This window comes from Antechinus flavipes, chromosome 4 (genome assembly GCF_016432865.1).
Source record: "Antechinus flavipes isolate AdamAnt ecotype Samford, QLD, Australia chromosome 4, AdamAnt_v2, whole genome shotgun sequence".
NCBI classification, from domain to species: domain Eukaryota; kingdom Metazoa; phylum Chordata; class Mammalia; order Dasyuromorphia; family Dasyuridae; genus Antechinus; species Antechinus flavipes.
The window spans coordinates 4,821,046-4,845,203 of record NC_067401.1 but is presented as its reverse complement, the minus strand read 5'-3'; the positions used below and the strand labels follow the sequence as shown (position 1 = coordinate 4,845,203).

At 53.0% G+C, this 24,158-nt stretch overlaps 1 protein-coding gene across 1 annotated transcript in view; it reads right to left on the bottom strand.

The window, feature by feature from the left end:
* The window catches only part of SH3BP4 (SH3 domain binding protein 4), a 105,429-nt gene extending 85,730 nt beyond the window's left edge, over window positions 1–19,699 (bottom strand). The window contains exon 1 of the mRNA XM_051998903.1: window positions 19,460–19,699. The gene's annotated coding sequence lies outside the window, so the exon portion shown is untranslated. The remainder of the gene's footprint in view (window positions 1–19,459) is intronic.
* Window positions 19,700–24,158: the final 4,459 nt, after the last annotated feature.

Here is a 24,158-nt window from a genome sequence, read left to right as displayed (position 1 = left end):
GGGATGCCTTGCCCAGAATCCCACCTTCCTTCACTCTCATTATCTCCCTTCCCTCTCATCTCCTCACCACCCGGCAAGAGTTGAGCAGTTCAAACTTTACAAACCAAGTCCGCCCTCAGAATGCCAACATTTCTCCCGGCCTGCCCCACAAAGAGCCGAACAGCCAAGACCTTGGCACATCGGAGAGGCAGCCGGCCAGATGGCACAGATTATGGCCCAATTGAAGATAATCTGGGGCTAGAATCCACGCAGGGGAAGGCCGCCAATCGCTCCGTGACCGTCCAGCCTGAGGATTTCGGTGGCCAAGTTGGACCTCTCCCCTAATTCCCTCATTTGTGGGCCGGGAAGCGGCTCAATTTGTCAGAGCCCAAAGCCCATCAGCAGCCCCGAAGAGGCAGCCTCGGCGAGCTTTGCCAGGATTTGGTTTGTGAAAGGCTTTCCACCTCCACAGCTGCAGGTCTGTTTTGACAAAAAATTCTCTGGGTTTGCAAAGGCAGATGTCTCACTCGCCTCGGAGAGCCGGCTTCCTTTGCGCTCTTGGGGAAGGATGTTCCCAAAGGTTTCCTCGGAGAATGGGAAAGCTGGAACATTTGAAAAGTCTCAGCTGTAATCATTGCTAAATCCTTTCAGCCAGAAGCAGGCTGGGGGCTTTTCACTTTTAAGGAGAAAATTCATGAATCGCTTTCACTGCCACCTGGCTAGAGTTCCCCAGCACTGCCAGGAAGTCTGGCCCAAGGTGAACCCTGCTGCCAGGGCCAGCCAGAAGGCTCACGTTTATATGGTGCTCCAAGGTCTGCAAAGCCCTTCCCCTTCCTTGGGGAAGCCATCCTGGGAGCTGAAGACTATGAATATAATAAACTCCATCTTACAGCAAAGGAAACTGAGGCTCAATGAGAGGATATGACTTAGTAAGATCAGGAATGGAATTTGAACATGGGTCTCCCAGAATCCCCTGCCTAGTCTGCCACCATCTAAGAGAAGTACATTTATTCAAGAAACAAGCATTTATTAAGTGCTCCCGTGGGCAAGCTAAGAGCTGGAAATACAAGAAAAAGAAAAAAAGAAAAAAAAAAAAAACATCAGCCTCTGCACCTCAGAAATGGTTGAAAAAATACTCTGCAAGCCCTCAAGGTCGCCTACAGCATTTACAAGTGCTTTACAAACATCAATCCAGGCAACAGTCCTTGGAGGTAGGGGCTAACATTATCCCCATCTTACAGCTGAGAAAATTAAGAGCATAAATGACTTGTCCAGTGTTGATATGGATGATAGAGACCCCTGATGATGGTAGGCAAAAGCTGGGGTTCGGGCACGGGAAGAATTCGCACTGGCCATTCTCTTTGGCAAAAGGGAGACTGATTTAGGGGAACAGCTTACAGACAAAATAAGACACCGGGAATGGCAACTATAAAATAGAGTGGGCGAGTACAGAAAGACAAAGTTCCTCAGTGGAACTCACAATTGCCCAGCAGAAAGGGAGCCCCTCATTAAATAGGGGCACGTCCTTAGCTGGCAGGCTAAATCCCGAAAGGGACTCGGCACCCTAAGAGTCAGCTAGCTGTTAAGGAGAAGCAGGTTTGGGAAGCATAGTGGAGTTAGGGGAGATACCATGAGGAAGGGGAAGGAGAAAGATCCCAGGAGGCAAAGGGAGAGGTGGACTGACCAAAGGAAAGCAGCAGTCAAGGGATGTCCACAAGGAGATTTTGTAGGGAAATTTTAACCTCGGGGACATGACTGGGATTTCTGACCCGGCAAAGCAAGGTGAGGCTGCTCTCAGGGCTTTGACATAACTTAGATTTCAGACTGGATGATCTTCCCAGAGATTGGGATCAGGGAGCTAACAGATCTCTATCAGAGCCTTCTCCCTACTTGTCTCAAGGATCAATTCTGTCGTTTCTCCCTGCCCATCTGCAAAGTCACACAGCCGGTGTCAGAGGGAGGATTCAAATACAGCTCAGGTAGGAGAATTTCCTCCTTCCAGCTCCAGCACTTAATCCGCTGTGCCATTTACTTGTCTCATCATAAATATTTATGCACAACAATCTCAAATGTACCAAAGGCAAAGCCGGGACTGCAAAAAGTCCTCGAACATAAAGAAAAAACCATTTTCAGCACAGTTTCGGAGAATTTGGTTCTAAGCATTTTGGCTCAAATCATTAATTTAGAAAATTTTCAAACATTTGCTCAGGGTAGGAAGAGAAAAGGGGAAGGGAGAGAGGTTTCAGTGAGAATTCATCAGGGGGAAATTCGGTTTTAATTGGCCACAAACAGGCTTACAAGCTTGTAAAATGTGCCTCAATAAAAATAAAAATAAAAATGTGCGCGTGATATCAAGCTGTCCTAGGGGTCCGAATGAGGAAATAAATCGGCCTTCCTCTCCACAAAAACATACGGCAACCTGCCCAGTGGCTACCATCTCATTTGCCACTCAGCCGGTCAGACGGTAAGAACGTTTCAGCCGCTTCTGGCCTCCTCACTCTAAAATGGAGAAGCAGACTAGGGTGATGGGATCAACCTCATCTTGACCAAAGGGATGGAGTTGGCCTGAAAACATAGAGCGAATTTCAAGAAATAAGCACCGTGTTAAGCGTTCTACAACCATTCATAAAGGGTTGCAAAAAGCGTGGGCATTTAATCGAAAGAGAAAAGGATTAAGTGAAGCTATAATAGCTGTTTTCAAAAACTGGAAGGAAAGAGACTTTTGTTCCACTGGCAACCGGTGAGACAGATTTCAACCCAACCGTGAGAAGAGTTACCAGAGCTAAGTAAAAAAGGACTCAAATCTTAGAGGTTTGCTGCCTCAAAAAGTGCTCAGCAAATGGCCAGTGTAAGGGTAGAAAACCAAAGTCTGGCCCTTAAAAAGCTTACCTTCTGATGGGGGCAGTAACAAAGGGCAAAGTTGCTTCCCCAAGGATGGGTCCAGAAGGTGACCAGAAAGTTGGATGGAGCCTAAGGGAGGTAGAAGAGTTAGTTTAAATCCATCCGCAGACATATCCTAGCTGTGTGATTCTGGACAAGTCACTAATGGCTGCTTGCCTCAGTTTACTCATCCGTAAAATGAACTAGAGAAGGAAATGGCAAACCATTCCAGTGCCTTTGCCAAGAAAACCCCAAATGGAGTCACAGAACGTCGGACAGGACTGAAAGGACTAAACAAAATCCACCAACCCAGAAGCAATGGAAGGGTGGATATGACCAGAGCTCATAGTTCTTCGATGGGGGAGGGATGGTGTAGAATGAAGGGCACTTGTGTCTTGGGAAGGCAGTGAGCAAGGATGACAGCTCAGACTTTCATGGAAATGGGCAGTCACCAATCAGGACTCCCCCCCACAAGGAGGGGACAGCTGGAGGAGGAAGTGAAGATCTCATTAAGAGCAACCTCAAGCAGCACTTGGATGATGGACCTCTCCAGCCAGGGACACCCTAGCAGGGAATCCTGGACAAGCCAGAAGGCCCATTATTGCTCGACTTCCACAAGGGAATTGCTACAAGGGTAGATGAGGTCAGCAAGAACTTTGGGATGTTGTGAAGGTACTTCTTGCCTATGGTTACATGAGAGACAAAGTGCAGAGCCTGTCATGATCTGCTGCCCACCCTCGTTGCTGAATACTTGAGAGGATTCCCCCTCAAAGGTGGGAAAGAGACCCCACAACCAAGTCTGACTCCAGCCGCGATTCCAGGGAGCTGTCCAACTAAGAAAGCCAGACTGGGGTCACCACAGGGAACTCAGTCTCCTGATGGATAATGGACAACAAGGACAATCAGGGGAAAATGTAAGCACCGAGTGCTCTCACATCAGCAGAGACTCCGACTGGAGCCTGGTTTATATAACTGTCCACAAAGGTTGGCGTTTCTGGATGACAGTGGAGAGCCCACTAAGGTGGGCCTGACCCAGCACAAATGGACCCTCGGTCAAGATACTGGAAAAGGATTCCTTCTTGGGAATGTCTGGGGCTGGTTAGCTGAGATCACGGGTCTTTCCCAATTCAAATTCTGAGGGTCTTTAATGATTTCATATGAAATACAAACACAGATTTCTATGTAATACTTTCATTACCCAACGAATGAGTATCTCCATTTTGTTGCTGTTTAATCCTTTCCGTCCTGTCTGACTCTCTGTGATCCCATTTGGGGTTTTCTTGGCAAAGATATTGGAATGGTTTGCCATTTCCTTCTCTAGCTCATTTTACAGATGAGGAAACTGAGGCAAACAGCAGTCAGTGACTTGTTCAGAGTCACACAGCTAGGATGTGTCTGAGGATGGATTTGAACTCAAGGAAGATAAGTCTTTCTGACTTCAGGCACGGCACACTATCCACTGCATCACCTGGCCACCCTTCCTCTCTATTTTACAACTGAGGAAACTGAGGTTCAGAGAGGCTACAAGGGACTCCATCACCTAGCCACCCATCCTCTCTATTTTACAACTGAGGAAACTGAGGTTCAGAGAGGCTACAAGGGACTCCATCACCTGGCCACCCTTCTCTCTATTTTACAACTGAGGAAACTGAGGTTCAGAGAAGCTATAAGGGACTCCATCACCTGGTCACCCTTCTCTCTATTTTACAACTGAGGAAACTGAGGTTCAGAGAAGCTATAAGGGACTCCATCACCTGGTCACCCTTCTCTCTATTTTACAACTGAGGAAACTGAGGTTCAGAGAAGCTATAAGGGACTCCATCACCTGGCCACCCTTCTCTCTATTTTACAACTGAGGAAACTGAGGTTCAGAGAGGCTATAAAGATCACATAGCTAGAATGCTAAAAAATCACCATTGGAACCCAGGGCTTCTAATCCTCAATCCAGGGCTCTTTCCTCTGGACCCGGCTTGCTCCCCCTCTGCACAGAGTTCTTCACAACTGGTTAATGAATACATAAAAGGTGAAAGTCCCCCCTGGCCCTTCAAGATCCAGAATCCCTGAGCACTACCCCCGCTCCAGGGAAAGCTCTTCCATTCGAGGATGCAGCAGAATTCTCTGGACTCCATCAGTCAGCACAGCCCATTTTTAATAGAACTCTTGTATCAGGAGCTACAGGTAACAGATTACACCGAGGTTTTGCCCTCGAGAAATTCTCAATCTGTTGAGTTAAGAATCCTAGTAACTTTTGGTGCATGAAATGGATTTGGAGTGTGGGAGCGAAGGAGGAGAAAACGAAATTGAGCTGAATAAATTTGAATGCATTAGGGTGTTATTCAATATCTTATCCCACCAGCAGGACCAGCCCCAGGCAAAAGCTCTTCACCCACCCTCCTCCTCCTCGTCTTCCTCCTCCTCCCAACAGGGGCCCAATTCCTTTCCCCTGCTGCCCCCCCCTTTGAGGACAAGAGAAGGGACCTGATAAAATCCCCCAACTAAAGCAAGGCTGACTTGAATCATTAACAGTCCAAAAGGCACAGCGGGGTTTAATAAGAGACCCTGGGGAAGGGATAATGATTAACCCGGGAGAATAATTTTGTTAGTCCATTTTCATGTTCCGGGGCAGTGGGATGAAGCCTCCTTGTCTGTAAATCAGGACAGCGAGCCGGCAAGCCAAGGCTGCCGTCCATTCCTGATGACTAATAGGAAGTGATGACTAACGGGGCGATCTCGACATTTTCCCCGGTGTCGCGGGCAGACGGACCTCGCATGGGTCAACGCTTTCTGCTTTTGTGTTATCTGGAAGCCACCCGATCGCCGCCGGCACCAACCTGGAATGGCCTAGATCTGAGACTCAATGGACATGATGACCAAGCAAAGCCAAAGGGCTCATGCCCCTTTATTCCAGAAGAGCAGCACAATAGACCTTAACGACAGCCTCTTGGGCTCAGAAGGGACCTCAATTACCATCTCCCCGGCAGCATGAGCAAGAATCCCTTCTCCAACCTCCCTGACAAATAGGGAACCCCCACTCTGATCAAAGGCCCTCCGGTGATGGGGAAGCCTTTACCACCCAGCAGCCCGTTCCACTTTGGGACAGCCTGAAACTGTGAGGAAGCGGAGCCTTCTCTGGGGGAAAGTAGGGGTTCGCTGACTACGCCTATGTCCCCAGTACCTGGCAGTACCTCCCTCCATACACACACACACACGGAGGGCATTCACAAGCTGGAAGTGAGGCCTCCTGGGGATAGTGACTCAGAACCCATTTAGGAACTTCTACTCCAGACGAAATCCCATTCCCCTCTTGGACCGTTCTCATTTGGGGAGTCTTTCTTCCATCCAGTCTAAAATCACCAAGGAAGCAGGGCCAAGACAACAGAATTTGAAGAGCATTCATCTCCTGGCTCGTTAAATGGGCTGATCTAGGGGCTCACCTCATGGGATTATGAAAATCAAGTCAGAAAACATTAGAACTCCTGATACCTTAAGGCCAGATACCGGCCAGCTCGCTCTCTGAGGGCCTCTAAGCGGCTCTGAACGGACCGGGGTGTCCACAAAGACCCAGAAAGAAAATACAAACAAATGCATCCAAAGTAGTCCAGGGAGCACTCTCCAAGAATGGCTCGCCAGGAGGAGCCTCACCCTCTGCTGAGAACCACGACAACGGCCTAAATCTCAGGGACGGCTTTACTGTGTCTTAAGGGACCCATACGGAAACCTCCAGGGCCCGCCTATGATGACCCTGAAAAAAAGTCTTTTCTCCTCCACGAAACCATCTCAGCTTCCAGAGAACCCGACTCTCACCCCCCAGAAATCAACGTCCACACACACCCGAAGAGTCGGTTCTTGGAAGTCCAGGGGGATTTATGTCACATTCCCAGCTGGCAGTCAGGGCTTTCATTTGTTGCTTGTTTGGGGAGTCTAGCCCCGTGTCCACACTGGTGAAGATGTGGGAATCCCCATGAGGAAACTATCAGTTCGGACAAGGACCTTTTCTGTCACTCAGAGTCTCGGCGAATTGCCCGGGACATGGAACAGTTAAGTAACTGGGCCAGAACCACAGAGCCTCAGGACCTGAACCCAACTCCTTCTCAACCAAGGCCGGCTCTCTACCCACCATGCCTCTTATGGCCATTCTGTAGCTGAAGAACATTTAGTGAAAGCCAGGGAACATCGGCTCCAAGTACAAACTAATCCAACAAACACTCTCTATCTCTCTCTCTCTCTTGCACACACACACACACACACACACACACACACACACACACACTCTGTCTCTCTCTCTCTCTTGCACACACACACACACACACTCTCTGTCTCTCTCACACACACACATACACACTCACACACTCTCTCTCTCACACACACTCTCTCTGTCTCTCTCTCTCTCACACACACACACACACTCACTCACACTCTCTCTCTTTCTCTGTCTCTCTCACACACACATACACACACCACACACACTCACACTCTCTCACACATATGATATTCCTGCCTTGGAGAACTATACAGTGGGCAAACATTTGGAGCACGATCTGGATGTGAATCCTGTTCGATCCTTTATTAACAGGAGACCCCGGGGGAGATTTTCTCTGACTTGTTTCCCTCCCCTCTGGAAGTTGAGGAAGCCTCTGAGGTCTTTTCCAACTTGTATCTACACTTCTCTGACTGCCCAGCCTAGATTTGAACCCTCCACGGCAGGTACTTCCAAGGTCTCATTTCCAGGTCTCTTCCTCCTGATGTGTTTTTTAGGGAGCATGAAGAAAAGCATGATGTGATTACAGGGCTTTGATGGATGGCTCTGCAGCTTCCGGAATCAAGTTCCCTGGATTTATAATGGCTGCTAACTTCAGGATGTCAACTATTAGATCACCATACAACCACTGGGGAAAATAGGTGTGCTGTCAAATGCGAACTCTTAAGAAAGAGCAATACAAAAAAGAAAAAAAAAGATTTTAAAATATGAGAAAACAAGATTTAAATGGTCCTCCACATATCAAAGATTATTTCTCAGACTCAAGTGTTGATTTGAAATATTGGCACAGAAATCACTGTGGAACAGCCAAGAAAAGCTCACCTCTGGCTTTGGGGGAAGGAGTCCCGGGCCTTTCAGGCCTTCTTTCTCCCCTCAGTTCTCCAACTGAGGAGAAACCATTTGACCTTTTACTTATGAAAAGACCTCACTTCCATTAGATGGATGCTAAGATTCCCTTAGAGCCTCCATGGAAAGTGGGGGGGTGCCCCAGCTCTGTCACTGACAGTGGGGACACTCCCCTCCCCACAGTCTCAGGGTTGCCCATAGTTATACAGATAGCAAAGTCTACTCCCCATAGGGCAGATTTGCCCATGCCATCAAGTCTCCCTTGTCAACTCCAGGGGCTCCCCGTGACCTCCAAGATTAAGGGTCAAATCCTCTCCTCAGCTTTGACAGCCTTTCAGAATATGGCCCCTTCCTCCCTTTTCAGTCTACTTACACCTCACTCCCCCTCCCCACATAAGAGAAATCAAAATCTCCGGTGACCTGGCCTTTTGGCTGGTCTGTGTACCAGATGATGCCCTCTCCAGCCCCACTCCCGACATTTCCACTTTTGGTCCCCCATGCCAGCGACTCATCCCCTTTCTCTCTCCCTTTTCCTCTCACGGGTCTCTCTCCAACCTCCCTTAAAATCCCACTTCCTGGCAAAAACTGTTCCCTCTCCCCCTTAACATGAGATCCCTCAGAGAGTATCCCAATTTACCCTCTAGAAATCTGGTTTCCATATAGTAGTTTGCATGTTGCTCCCTGAGGGTCAGGATTCTTAGCTCTTTTTTCAGGCACAAACTACAACATACAGAACATAGTAGGTGCTTTAATGCTGGCCGGCTGACTTGGTTTTATCTTGAGGTGGGGAGGGGGGCTTGAACCCTGATTTCTAGGCTGGTTCTGTAGCCTCTCCGGCAAGAAATCTCCAAGAAGGAAGTTATGGCCTGGCACTCATCGGAGTTAGAATTGGCAGGGCTGAGCTGGGAAGGCAGGACGCCTTCCTTTTGTTAGGGTGGAAAGCTCATAAAGGGGCAGAAACTACATTTAAACCCAGTCCCGTCCCCTAGGGCAGCCCCCTACCCATACTCAGGAAATTGGTAAGGAAATTGGAGTCTGCACTTGCACTCCAGCCCATCATTCGTTATTCAAGCCCATTATTCATTTCACCAACTGAAGTTTCTGAGAATTAGAATAATAGAAATAAAGCTTTTCCCAAATAAGAATGAAGCTTGACTAGGACCCTAAGGCAATGAATTCCTTTCTCTGCTCTTGGTTGACTACAAATATAAATAATTGGAAGTGACAATCTTCTCCAAAGGCTCTTTCCAATTCAAAGTCCTATTATGCTAAGAATTCAAAAATGATCAAAGAAAAATGGGTTTCCAAATCACTGTCATCGAAAGTCAGAATTGGAAGGAAGAGACCTCCTCAGCATCTCTCCAGGGACAAGGAGCTCACTACCTCTGGAGGTAGCCCATCCCACTTCAAAACACCTTTAATTTGTGAGATTTTCGTCCCAAAGCTAAAGCTGCCTCAGTGGCTCCCAGAGAACAGAATCGGCCCACTCTTTATGACCGAAATCGGAAATCGGAAGGTGCCCACGATCTCCCACTTTTCTCTAGAGTATTTTGGGGAAGGAGACAATTCAGAACCTGGGCCCTGTCACCCCCTCCTCCAATGTATTCTCGGTTAGTGCTTTGTGGTGGTTGTACTTTGTCCTCTGAGAGGATCAATGACATCAGGAGATCAAGGTCTTGCAAGGGAATTTCGATTTTGCAAGTGCTTCCATTGCCAGGGTTACGAGATGTTAAGAGACTCTCCCTCCCAACCTCCCCATTCCCCCCAGCCCCAGGATCTCACAGACGGTGTCGGAGATAGGAGCTGACCTCCAGAACCAGGGTTTGTGATGGCTCCCCATCCTCTCAGCAGAATGCTTTCTTCTCCAGCCTGAGCAGCCCCAAACACTCCTCACGACGCCTGCATTAAAGATCCTTCCCCATCTCTTCCACCCCCAATAACAGGGCCTTCTACTCATTCACTAATCATTTTCTTCTGCATCAGAATCCAACCCTCAATAACAACGGAGCCCCTTCTGCCATCACAAAGCCTAGTTTAACAGCATTGGGGAAACCCAGGACCAGACAGGTAGAATAGAGCATGGTGGTGGGAAGGCGAAAAATTCACCAGATTGGCTACCTCTGTGACCTTAATCCTTCCGAGTCTCGGTTTCCCTGGGTGTAAAAAGAGAGCCCTGTCAACTGAGTGATCAAATGGATAAAGTGCAGAATTTGGGAGCCAGGAAACCACGAGTTTAAGTCCTGCCTCTCGGACACTTCAAGGGGTGTGAATGTCACTGAATCTCTCGAAGACTCAATTTCCCCATCTGTAAAATGTGTAAATCACAAGGTTGTTGTGAGGCTGGAATGAGGTAACATGGATACAGAACTTTGCAAACTTAAAGTATTCTATAAAACGTTTTCTCAGGTGTCTCCAGTTCTAAATCTATGATTCTGGGAGGTCAATTATAAGAGCAACTCTGGTATCCACCAGCACTAGGCAATGCCAGAAGGTACCTTCCAAAATCCCCAGGAGCACTTGCTTAAGGGAGGAGGTGGCCAAGAATCACAAAGATTAAGACCTGGAAGATCAAATCTAAGTGGGTGAGAGGAGAATCCCTACTCAGAGGCCATCAGAGATCATACACCCTGAAAGTATCTCCCTCTTAGCAAGATCTGCCAAAGGGAAGCTTTTCTGCTTTATGGTTATTTAGTCATTCAGTTCATTCCCGACTTCGGGACCCCTTGGCCATTTCCTTTTCCAGCTCATTTTACAGAGGAGGAAAATGAGTGATGTGACTTGTCCAGGCCCATAGCTAGGAAGCACCTGAGGCCAGATTTGAACTCAGGAAGGTGAGTCTTCCCATCTCAGGCTGGGAACTCGAGCAGACAGCCATCTTTTCTAATTTCCCTCCCTTTATTTTCATGATGAAAAGGAACCAAAAAACCAAAGGGCCAGAAACATCAGTCATTCCCCAAATCTGCAAGGCTTGGTCCAATGGACCATCTATTGGGACCAGAATAACTACAGCCCAGAGAGATAATTCCTGTTCTTATTTTTTTTTTTCTTCACTAGACTAGAAAACAATTGGAGATCTTCTTCACTGCAGCAAAAATCTCAGGACTGTCCTTCACAATCCTTTTCTCGTCCATCTTCCATATTAAGATCTAATCCAGTAAGCATTTGTCAAGCACCTACTATGTGTCCAGCACTGTGTTAGGTGCTGGTGATAAAAAAACCAAAAAGAATTAGAAAAAGGATGAACGATTCCTGCCCTCAGGAACATAATACTATATATATATTCTATATAATATAAACTATATATTATATAATATAATACTATAAGCCAGTATTAGAAGGGAGCTCAGATATTATCAGCTTCCTCATCTGGCAGAAAGGGAAACTGAGGCTCCAAACATTCAAATGACTCATTCAAAGTTACCCAGGTATTAAGTTGTTGACTTTGGGTTTGTGGCTATTTACTTTATCAGGGATTTTAAGAGCCTATCAGGGGAAGGAGAGGTAGCACAATGAATAGGGTATGAGACGTGTGAGGGAGGAAAGCCTGCATTCAAATCAGTATGACCACACCTGGCCATCTGGACCCTGTGAACAAAGTTCAGCCATTAGAGGTGTTTGGAGCTGAATCTGGATCTCCAAGGGTCCATAGATAGCATTAATTCTCCCATTCTCTCTAGGTACATCTTCTGCCGATTAGTGACTTTAAACTCCAAGAGAATATAAACAATTCTGAAATTTAACCTCACATCCAGATTGCACAAAAGAGGTCCCTTTTGTGGGGGAAATGAAAGGGGTTTAGGGTGTTAGGGGCGCTGCACCCCCATGATCTAGAAAATCCACCTAATTTTTTTTCCTTTCCCTTCCAGACTCAAGAACTCTATTTTTTTTTCTTTTTCTTTTATGGGATGTCTACAGCATCTTATTTAAAATTTGGGTTAATATTTAGTCATAGGCCACAAGTAGATCTATGTTAAATAAAAATACTGCATCAGAAAGACATTTTAAAATTATACAAGATTTCTTCTGCTCAAAGATGGGGAAGGGATAACGTCATGGTTGGGAGAAGGTGATGGCCAGAGAAAATAGGATCATCCAATTAATAGAATTAATGATCCAACCATTCCACAAAACAACTTGGATTGATTTTATAATAATAATCGTGATAATGACGATAGCTCACTTTGCTTTAGGGCTCTAAGGTGGCAGGATGCTTCTCAAATATTATCTCATTAGATTCTCACCACGGTCCTGGGAGAGAGAGTTGCTATTACCATCCCCATTTCACAGATGAGAAAACTGGCAGAGAGAGACTTGCCCAGGTTCCCACAGTTCACTGCCAGCCTCACATCCCAAGGACTTGCTCTTTGACCCGCTAATGAGTATGTAGCCACCAAGGAAGTCAAAGACCGGACTCCAGGCTCCCTGCACTGCGGTATCCTCTAGCTGCAGGGGAAAAGGCTGCTTCATTTACATAGAGAACAAAGAATCAGAGCCACAGGGTTCCTCCTCCGGGGACACAGAAGCAAGTCTGAAAGGGGTAACCTGGAGATCTGCGCCACTGAAGGGATTTTCAACACCAGAAGTTCCCTTCACTAATGAAATCCTCGCACTGGCCTGGAAGCAGGAAGACTCGTGTTCCAGAGTTCAAATCAGCCCTCTGACACTAATCCAGGCAAGTGGCTTCCTCTGTCTGCCTCAGTTTCCTCATCTGTCAAATGAGCCGGAGCAAGACATGGGAAACCATTCCAATATCTTTGTCAACGAAAACCCAAATAGGGTCACAAAGCTTCAGAAATGACTGAACGACCCCTTAGAAATAACATGATAAACATATTTTCATTAAAAAATTTTTTTTCAAGTGTGGACAGAGGAAAAAAAGGTAGAAACATCAAAAGTGCTTGCCCTTTGACCGATGATGAGTACGGAGCCACCAAGAAAGTCATAGACTGAAGGAAAGCGGCCATATTGACAAAAAGTATTTATAGCGGCGATACCTGTAAGAGCCCTGTCCGTGGCCGTCCACCAGGCAGAGGGACACACGTGGATATCGCTGTCCCCGGAAACGGCCCAAAGCCTTGCTGATGTCTGTCCTTCCTTCTCCAAGATGTGGGGGATCTGCCGCCCGGACATGCAGGTGAAGGGGATTTAAGCGAGGGGGGGCTGGGCCAGGTCAGCTGCCTCACTTTCTCCTCCAGAGCCATCTTGGGCCCAGGGGTCAGAATAAATCGGGCGGTGGAGCTGGCCCTGGATGCCCAAGGCTTGTACACACTGAAGCAAGAGGCTGAAAGAAGCGGGAATGATTAACACGAGCAGCTAACCCCAAGATAAAGAAAGGAGCCGAGAACTCTGCTCTGAGTGTAGTCGTGCCTTCTGGGAGCTGATGGACAAAGCAGGGCGCGGAGGAGGCGGGCAACCAGGCTGACAGTTTCAAGGCATCCCAGGCGGGCCTTGCCTTGATGGTACAAAATGGAGCATTTGAGTGGAGTGGGAGAATCTTGAGAAGATGACGATGATGGCAAGAAAGAAAGTAGAAAACAAACCGAAATATCCTAGAAAAAAAGTTCCTGGACTAAGCGAGGGCCCAAAAACAAGACCCTGGGGGGATAAATGCAAAATATACTATTTCATTGCTGGGATAATGGTGGACCTACTCCCCTCTCCATCCCCCGCCCCCCCTTTCCAACTGCCTGGGACAACAGACTGTGAGGTTAATTATTAAAAATTTTTCCAACTCGTCACTTAAATTATGTTTCATTTTGTATTGTTTACAATGGATTGATAAAGGTGAGAGTTTTTCTATGCGGCGGCCGCCACCTTGTAAAAATAAAACAACTTTTAAAGTTTAAGTATATAACATACAGATGCTATTTCACTGATTCACAGGAGCGCACACAGTAGGGAACGAGATGGGAACGGCACAATGAGCTGTGTTAAATAACACCCGAAGCCCAGAACCGGACGGAACAAAGCTGCTCCATAGAGATGCCGAGAGCTTCGCTCGTCATTCCGTCATTTCCAGCCTCACTATGATCTCCCATCTCGGAGTGGGAAGAACCCACCTCATCCTAAGGACCGCAGCCTGAGGCCCAGCACAAAGGTCTTCACCTTGGGCTAGCTCTGCTAGGACGCTTCCCCAATCTCCATGGGCCAGGGATGAGGATGGAGGCGAAGGGGCCTGGGCCCCGTCCGCCCGGGGAGGCAGGAGGCTGCTTCTGCCGGAGAGCACGGGCTCTGAGAGGCCGGCAGCCCCCCCGGCCCGGTGTGGGGAGCCCCCCAGTCAGCAGGGCAGCCCCCGATTCTCTCCTGGCTCTCATCACCAGAGCGCTCTGGCTGACATTGCTGCAGCCCTAACGAACGGCAGCGGAGACAGAGGGAGGCCTCTAATGAGGAAGTCCCGGGGCCTCGGGGAGCCCATCTCAGCCATCTCACTGGCCCTTTCTCATTCGCCAAGCAACCGTTGGGTAGAGAGGGGCCAGCGCACGGGAGGAGTCAGGCACTGCATCCCCTTCCCCAACCTCCAATCAGTGGAGCCCCTGACTCTGGGTCTGCCAGGCCCTTTGAGGTGGAAGCCGTGGAGGGGCTGGCGGAGCTTGCTGGGAGAGCTCCAGCGAGAAGCCAGCGGCGGCCCCAGAGGCAGCTCCCCGGGCGGAACCACTTCCAGATGTCCAGCAATCTCGTGGGCACTGGCTGGCGAAGGGGCTGGGGTGCCCGGCCTGGCCCCAGGATGCCAGCTGCGTGACCCCGGCCCACTCAGCTCACCCTCTTTTCCTCAATTTCCTCCCCTGTCAAATGAGCTAAAGAAAAAAAGGCCACCCCCTGTCTCTCGGCCAAGAAGACCCCGAGTGGGTCCCCAGGAATCGGCCCCGACTGAATAACAACAGACTAAATTTCAAGGCTGCGAGAGTTCCTGCCCCAAGCCTCTGGCCAGAGGGGGAGGGGGGATGCCAACAGGCTGGACTCCAAGGAGCTGATTCCAAGGCTTCCTCACTCAGGGGCAAACATCCTTTCACTTTTGGGGATGGGAATCTTCTAGTCCCGAGACCTCCCGGAGGGAGGGGAGGAGAGTCCAAGATAACAGGGGGCGGAGACTTCTCACCCGTGCGGGGTCAGGCCCTTAACCTTCTGGGGGCCTCGGCTTCTGGCCATAAAGGAAGTGTTTTGGATGAATGACCTCTACAGGCCCATTATGGGGCACAAGCCAATCTCATCCAAGGAGGGACAAGTAGGGGAGGCAGGAGACGCTGCCCCCGGGGGATGGTGGCCCAGCTGAGTCCTGAGAGAGGTGAGGGCTTTAAAAGGCGCAGCCCGCCGATCCTGAGCCCGAAGCCCCCCGGACCCCGGACGCCACCTCTGGCACTTGTTACCCGGCGGTGGACAATTGGGTCACCTGCTCCCTGCCAGGAAAGGCAAGAAAGGGCTCCCAGAGACCCCTCCCTATGGAAAGAATACTGAGATCCCAGGAGCCCGGGCTCTCCCACTGACTGACTCCCCCGGCCCCGTCTCCTTCTTGGGAAGTTGTGGCCCCCGGGACCTCCAGCACGCCCTCTGACCCCGGGCCTCCATTCCGGGCCTGGAGCAGCCTAAGCCACGGGACTGGCACCGTGAAGCTTCCCCACACTCCGCAAGCCACCGTCCGGAGCCCAGAAAGCTGCTCTGCAGGAGACGGAAAGAAAGGAGGATCCCGGCAGCCCCACGGGCCGTGACCCAACCAGCCGAGCCGCAGGCCCGTCACCAAGAAGGCTCTGCCAGGAGACACCCACAAAGCAAAGAGGCCGGGGCGAGGGGCCTCCCGGATTCTTCCTCCCTCCCAGGGCAGCTCCGGCCTCCCCGAGCGGGAGGGACAGCCCAGCCGCTCCTGCCCGCCTCTTTCTTAGTGCAGGTGATTTTTTAAAGCATGAATGTCCAGCAGTAAGTGCAGAGCTTGACCTTTCTGAGAATCCTGGCTCTCCACTCACCAACCAGGACGAGCCCCCACCAAGCCCTCTGGCCTCAGTTCCCTCAACTGTAAAATCAAGGAGCCGCCAAGTGAGATAAGTTCCCTTCCAGGGCCAGGCACCTGCCCCGCCCTGGGCCAAGCAGGTGAGCGACCACGGACTGACTGGGAAACACAGTGACAGAGAATGAGGACCCCCCACCATTCTCGAGGGGCGGGGCGCAATCCTCCAGCCCCTTTAACCGGTCAGTCACGGTTTTAAACAGGGTTTCTCGGAGGCTGTAGCCGCCAATCCCCGTGTGAGCCCCCACACACCTGCCACCAGCCTGGGCTCCCGAAAACTAGAGATGGCAGCAAAAGGAAGCCTGCCCTTTCATACAGCTTCTCACACACACACACACACACACACGCACACACACACACTCATATACACAAAACACACACTCACACACACACATAAAACACACACACACACACACAAAACACACACACTCACACTCACACATAAAACACACACACACTCACACAAAACACACACACTCACACTCACACATAAAACACACACACACTCACTCACACATGCATGCACACACACACACTCACATACACAAAACACACACACTCACACTCACTCACATACACTCTCTCACACACTCGCTCACACACACACATCCCCTGTCTCCTTATCCAGCTTTCACACTCACACACACCTCCTGCCCCTTTGCGTAGCTCTCTCTCTCTCTCACACACACACCCTATCCCTTTGTAGAGCTCACACACAAATATACACACACATACAGCTCACACACACACCCTGTCTCCTTGTCCAGCTTTCACAACACACACACACACACACCTCCTGCCCCTTTGTGCAGCTCTCTCTCTCTCTCTCTCACACACACACTCACACTCACACACACACACACATCCCCTGTCTCCTTGTCCAGCTTTCACACACACACACACACACACACACACACCTCCTGCCCCTTTGTGTAGCACGCTCGTGCTCTCTCTCTCTCACACACACACACACACACACACACTCTCACACGTCCCCTGGCCCTTTGTATCACACACACTCTCACACTCACACATACTCACACACTGTCTCCTTGTCCAGCTTTCACACACACACACCTCCTGCCCCTTTGCGTAGCTCTCTCTGTCTCTCTCTCTCTCTCTCTCTCTCTCTCTCTCTCTCTCTCTCTCTCTCTCTCACACACACACACACACATACACACACACACACTCACATCCCCTGGCCCTTTGTATCCCACACACACACTCACACACCGCAGGCACTTCCTGCAGGAGACCCCAGGACTTAGGAACCTCGGGCCCCCTCGGGTGAGGGGCAGCTTCCCCGCCCAGGGCCCCGGCCCCCATCAGGCCTCCTAGATCCCCATTGTTCATTGGTAAACAAGCCAGCCCCAGAGCCGAAGCCGGCCTTTATCAGTCTGGGAGCCAGCCTCTGGCCCGGGACTAATTGTTCTGCATTCCTGCTATTAGGAGGCACTGGGGCCGCACTCAAGGGCACTTTCTCTGTTTCCATCGGGCGGGCGGCCGCCCCCTCCCCACCTCCACTCATCCCTAGTTCTTCCCCGGCAGGAGGGGGCTGAGAGCAGGGACCCGGCCACTCCCCGGCCCTCTGGGGCACCTCGTTGCCCGCAGGGCTCTGGCGCGGCCCCGCAGGATGGACCTTTCAGCCTGCCTGTGGCGGCCCAGCCCCGGCCCTCGGATCCGGTTCCCTCCGGGAGCCAGCAGCAGGCACTGTCCACGCCAACCTCGGGGCCACAGCGGGGCATTAAGTGGTAGCTTCCCAGGCTAATGTCCCTGCCCAGGCTTCCCAACCATTCATTAATTCTGACGGGAGCTCAGCAGGCCTCCCCAGGAGGGACCCCAGTGGCCAGGTGAGAGGCCGGGAGGGGGGCGGGGTGGGGGTCCTCTCTAGCACAGACTCAGGGACTGATGCACTGCCCCACCCCCACCCCCACCCCTCCTGCTAAGACTCAGATCAGTCAGTCAAGTGCCTCTGCGAGTTTTATGGCCCCCCAGGAAGTCAGCGAGGAGCCGGGGAAGCTTCTGCTCCCCCGCGGAGCCCTAGTTCTGGAGCCCGGGAGAGGGGGCTGCTCTCGGTGCTGTCCCCGGCAGGGGCTTCCCGGGGAGGGCGGTCAGGGGGAGCTCAGCCTTCGGGAAAGCTCGGGCTTTCTTCCGATCGCGACTGGGAGCCACTTGTGGAGGGAGGGCCGGTGCGGGGAGGGCCAGTGCAGGGAGGGCCGGTGCAGGGCCGGCCACCAGGCCTCCCCGCCCCTCCCCAGAGACCCGGGGCTCGCTGCAAGCAGCTCCTCCCGCAGCCCCCGCCCCCCCTCCCCCGCCGGGATGGAGATGCCGACCAGAGAAACGGGAAGGGGCTCTCACTGGGAACCCCGGCACTCCCCCTCGGCCGCCCCCGCTCCGGGGCAACTGCGAAAAGCCAAAGAAAGGCGAAAAAGCCGGCGGAGGGGAGCGTCCCACGCCGGCCCGGAGCGGCCGGGAGCCTTAACTTTGCCTGGATCGCTGCTCCCGGCCCGTGCTCCCGCTGCGCCCAACGGCAGGGCGGCCCGGGGTGCTCCGTCTCCCACCCACGAAGCCTCGGCAGGAGGAGGAATGCGGCCTGGGAAAGTTCCCAGAGATCACCTCGGCGCCCCCAGCCCGAGGCTTCCCAACAATGCGAAGCGGGGCAGCCCGAGGCCGGCCGGCGGTGGGAGGTCCCGCTCCCGCCCGAGGGCAGCGGGGCACCGGGCACCTCCATTCCCCGCAATTACCAGCCCAGCAGCCGAGCAGCAATGCGCCGGGAGCGGAGCGGCAGGAAGCCAGGGCAATGACAAGGAGGTTCCCTGCGTGCCAGTGCGTGGGTGCTGCTCTCCCCCGGCGCTCGGGTCACCGTCCCCTCCCCCAGAGGCCAGGCCGGAGAGCGTGTCAGCGAGCGTCCGTGGGTTTGGGGTCGCCACCAGTCTCCCCTTCACTCGGCGCCTGGGAAACCCCTGCTCCGGGCCGGCCCCCGCTCCGCTTGCCCAGCGCTGACCTGAGGCGGGGGCCCCGGCCGGGCGGGAGCCCCCCCCCCCAGCACTCCGGCCGGTGAGCCTCCTTCTCCTTCCAAGCCGGGACCATACGGCGCCCACCTGAGGGCAGGAGAGCCCCTTCTCGCAGCCGCCAGCGGCGTCTACACGAGCAAAAAAGTCGGGGCGCGAAGGTAAACTAGGAAGCGAGCCGAGCGCCGAAAAGCCGTCCCCACGGGGGAAGGCGCGCCGGGGAAACGGGGAGGGATCGGAGCAGGAGGGAAGCGTGGGGAGCCGCCGGAGGGAGAGAGAAAAGCGGTGAATGAAGAGTGGGGGGCAGGGAGACAGGGGGTGCTCGCGAGCGGAGACCGGGGTGAGGGGTGCCCGAAATGTCCGGGGCGCTTCAGCCGGGAGAGGGGCCCTTCGGCGGAGGCGAGTGTCCACAGCCGGCGGTCCGGGAGACCCCGCGGGAGCCCTCGGGGAAAGCGTGTCGGGTTCCCACCAGCGGGCGAGGGAGCCTACCTCGTTCCCATAGCGTCTGCTCCCCTGGGGCCGCCGCTGGGGCCGCTCCTCCGGCCAACGAGCCCCGCCGGATCCCCGAGAACGCCACGGCAGCAGCGGCGAGGGAGGGCTTCCTTCGGGGGCGGCCGCCCAGCCGTCGGCCCCGACAGCGTCCCGCCGGGCGAGAAGGGTGCGAGGCGGGCGGGCGAGTCCGGGAGCCGAGGCCGGCGGGCAGCAGAGGCTGGGGCGCTCGCCCTGTGCGCGCGCGCGCCTGTCTGAGTCCGACTCGGCTCCGCCGCCGGGCTGGACCAGGCTGGGCTGGGCTGGGGAGGAGCCAGGCGGGCGCGCGGGCGGAGAATGGAGCCCTGATGGGGGCTGGGGGGCGGGGCGGCGGGATTCGAATCCGCCCACGTCACGAGGGCCCCGCCCCCTCCCCTGGGCCGGGTCTGCGGGGCTGGACCTGGGGACCCGCCCACCTCCAGGCCTTTGCAATCGGCCAGCGAGTGGAGCTCCCTCCCCGGCACTAACAGAAACAACGCTCCTCCCGGGGGGTGATCGGAAACGGGATTTCTCCTTCGACTGAGGAGGCACCGACGCCCAGACCCTCGCGGGGAGAGCGGCTGGGGGACCGGCCGGCCTCCGAGAAGGCCCTTGGAAGTGGCTCGGCTGGGAGGCAGCCGGGCGGGGGGGAGGCTCTCGGGAGCGGGCGTCCTCCGGAAGGCGGGGCCTAATCCTGGCCTTCACCTTCCCCGATGGCAAAATGATCTGCTTTCTTGAAAAGCGCCGCGGCTTTGGAGGGGGCAGCGAGGGGGGGACGGACACCGGTTCAAAGCCTAGCTTTGCCCCTGGCTTACTGGGAGGTTCTGGACAAGCTTCCGTTCTCTTAGGCTCCGGTTCTTAATCTCTAAAGTGAGGTGACACTGAGTGACCTTCCCCAGCCTCTAGATCCACAGTCAAACGTTACGTAAGGTCCCTCTGGCTCCGGAGCCGAACGGGAGTCCCGGATTGCCCCGGCGCCCAGAACTCGGAGCTCGGGAGCAGCGGCGGGATGTGGGGGGCTCCTGCCCTCGGAGGCTGGAAGGGCTTCAGGAGAAAGCCGGAGGACCCCTTGTGGTGGTTGGGAGTGGGGACGCTCCCTGGGCCGGGGCGAGCCGCGCTCGGGGCCAGCGGCCTCCTTCCCACCCTCGGCCTCATCCCACGAGAGACTCCCCCACGGGCGCCTGCCACGGGCAGCGAGCGGCTCCGGCGAGGGGATGTGCGGCCAGCGGGCGAACGGGTGCAAACGACTTATTCCCCAAATTCTGGCTCTGGAAACTTAGGGACTACCGGGGATGCGGCCCCTTTCTTCCAAGCCTGTGACTCCTGATCCATCACCACGTGCCAGGATAGAGCTAAGGCTAAAATAACCCAAAACGACCCCGGCCCCAGTCTCAGGGGGTCTCGCCGGCAGCGCCCTTCCTCTTTCTGGACGTTCATTTACACTGGCCAGAGGAGGGCCAGATTCCGGGGGGCTTCCAGCTCCGACATGCTGGGCTTCCGCCCTTCTGTCTCCCGCTGGGAGGAGGAGGTCGGGAACTAAAATGTGGGGTTGTTTCCTTATTGTTTCTCCAGCCTCCCGCTTCCTTCAGTCAGAGGTCCCCAGCCTGCCCTGAAAATCTTAGCCCATTCCCGGCTCCCCCTGGTCAGTCATGGAGCCGGAGAGAGCAGCTCTGGCGCCGAGGGTCTCTCCCTTCTCACCGAAGAGCCGAGGCTGCACCCAGACAAGACTTGCTGATGCACAAGGAGTCACTAGTTTAGAATTCAGGTCCCATTTTCTGCCTCAGTTTCTCTTTCCCCTACCCCGAACCTATCAACAAAAAGCAAAATGCGTCCCCCAAACCCCTGCCGCAGAATCCCAGGGAGGGGGGTCGGTGAGCTGTGACTCCATGTTCCCGGAGACGTCTCCGCTTATGAAATGCTATAAAAATCATTGTAGTATATTACTAAAGCATGATGGTTATCTATAAAATATATCACATGGAGACCGCCCAGATGAAAAGGAAGCTCTCGGGGTCTCGGGTGCAGCAGGACGGACTTCAAGGGCATTTGTTGCTCGCTATGAAATAACGCCCACCAACGGCAATCCTCCCAAGAAATGGAATCAATAACCAGCCAAATACCCCTTTCAGAAGAACGAATGAAAAACAGAAACAAAAGAGCTCTTGGTGAAGGGAGATAGAAAAAGGAAACCTGGCAAGCTGGCAGGCAAGCTGGGAGGAGGCAGGTGGGATCTCTCCCCTGCCATCCATCCTCATTCAGAGGGAATTAACTGTTGGCCTGAGGGCCAATTTCTAATAGACTCAGCCTGATTCTTCCCCCATCTTCTGGTCATTGGGAGCCCGGGAGGCCCACCTGGCTTTTAAAAATTGATTGCTAGTTTTTTTTCATTGGGAAATAATAGCAGGAAAAACAAAAATGGAGCTGGATTGAGAGCTTTGTTCTGACCTTTATTTTCTCCCCAGGCCGAAGGCCGCGGGATTTCATTCCATTTCACGGACAAACCTGTTTTTGCTCAAGTCGCCCAGAAAACTCTGATTCTCTGCCCTCCTAGAACTTCTCATCTAATTACTGAAGGGGAGGCAGGGAGACAGATCCTGGACAGAAAGGAAAATACTGCAAAGGGCTCTGTAGCTCAAAGGACAGGGAGCAAATCATGCTGTTTTCTATCCCTCCACTCTAGGTCTCAATCACTTCTTACTCTTCCCCCACTTTGGGTCAGCTGGGCAGACAACAAATAATTAGTGAGTGCCTACTGTCTGCTTGTGAGGACAGAAATAACCCCCTCCCCCATCCCCAGGAGCTGTCTGGCCCGTGGAGAAGGCAGCCTCTCAATAAACAGCTGTGTACAAGATCCACCTGCACTAAGTGAAGGCTTTCTGAACTGGAATCTCCAGAACTTAGCCCAGGGCTCTGAACGAGGAATTAATACCAGTTTTCTCTCATTTATTTATTGATTGATTCCAGAAAGGAGCAGAGCAAGTGGTGGGGGGGGGGGGGGTTCTGGAGGGAAAGGGCTCCCCGGATTGGGGGCATCGAGGAGGAGTTCCTGAGGGGAAGGAATGCTGACTTATTAAGTGTTTATTATACGCGGGGGACAGAGCTGGGCACTGAGGGGACAGGTGGGGGAGAAGCAGCTTTTGTCCTCAGAGAGCACTCGGCTACTGGGAAAGGGCCGGTGCCAAGATAAGTCAATGGAAAGAAATGGTTCTCCCTGTGGTCTGCAGGTTCCTGGAAGCCGGGCCGCTTCCTCAGGTCTCTGTGCGCTCAGCCCCCAGCCCAGGGCAGGGCCTCCATGAAGGCTGAACTAAATGAAAGATTATGGTGACTGAGGAGCATTACTGGGGAAACGGGTCAGTAAAAGCAAATGGAGTCGACAGCCTGGGCTGAGGGTCACAGACATCCGGGGCCCACTGAGCAGAACCGCGGCCCGGAGCCCAGAGATGCGGAGCCAGTCGGAAGAACGGCCACTGGGCCAGTCCATAGAGGGGCGCAGAGGGACCGGGTGTGATCACCGGGGGAAGGATGATCAGGTAGGTCACAGGATCATGGGCTTTAGAGCCAGAAGTGACCTCAGGCCCTCTAAGGCAACCCCTCTCTTACAGATGAGAATCTCAGCCCAAGGGAGGCGAGTTTGTCCCAGATCAGACAGGATTACAACGCACTGTTATAAATGCCCCCAGAAGCAAGATTCCAACTCCCAGTGTCTGCCCCATCACTCCGGCATGCTTCCCATTCCCGTAAGCTTCCTGCTTCTTGAATGGGGAGGGGCCAGGTCATGGAGGACCGTAAATGCATTTATCCTAAAAGTAATAGGGAGCCACAGACACCTCCTGAGCAGGGGAATGGCACAGTCAGACCCTGCTTTAGGGACAGTCTGGCAGCCACACAGAGGCGAGACCAGTTTTGCGGGGGAGGAGGGGGGGGGGTTTGCTATCAGCAAACAGTGACACGTAGGTCAGGAAAATGTTGTCAGTTGCTGAGAGTTTCCAAGGCAGAGGCAAGTCTACATCAGAAAGGCTCTTGGGCATAAGCCTTGAAGGCAGCCGTCAGTGAGCCACTGTAATTTCCCAGGATGCTGAGCTGTCAGCAGTCTTAGAAATGATCTGGCCTCCTCTCCTACCCCCGCCAGTCTCCCTCTCTGTAAGGGCCTCCTCTCCTACCCCCGCCAGTCTCCCTCTCTGTAAGGGCCTCCTCTCCTACCCCCACCAGTCTCCCTCTCTGTAAGGGCCTCCTCTCCTACCCCCGCCAGTCTCCTTCTCTGTAAGGGCTTCCTCTCCTACCCTTTAGTTCTTAGAATCCAGAACTCAGCAGTTCCCCTCCAGAGGCTTTCCCCCATTGCCCAACCAGTGGTCCTTTCCCCTCAGCTTACTTTGTATTCCTTTGGAGTCTATTTTGTGTTCTGAGTTCCTGTCTGTCCCCAAGTAGAATGGAGCAGTCCGAGGGCAGGACTGTTCTGGTTGTAAATGAATGTGCAGGGGGGAATCAGGTGTGGATCTTCCTTTTGGATTATTTTTTGGGCAGTGTAAGGGGGATGGGATGAGGCAGATATTGGAAAGGCAGCTATAATGCAGAGCACATGGCTCGGCTGGGAAGTGGCCTTCCTCTCTTTTCTTTGTCCGGTTTTGTCCATTGAACACGACCTTTACCTTCTAGATAGGCGGAAGGGTCCTTCGGACCCTCA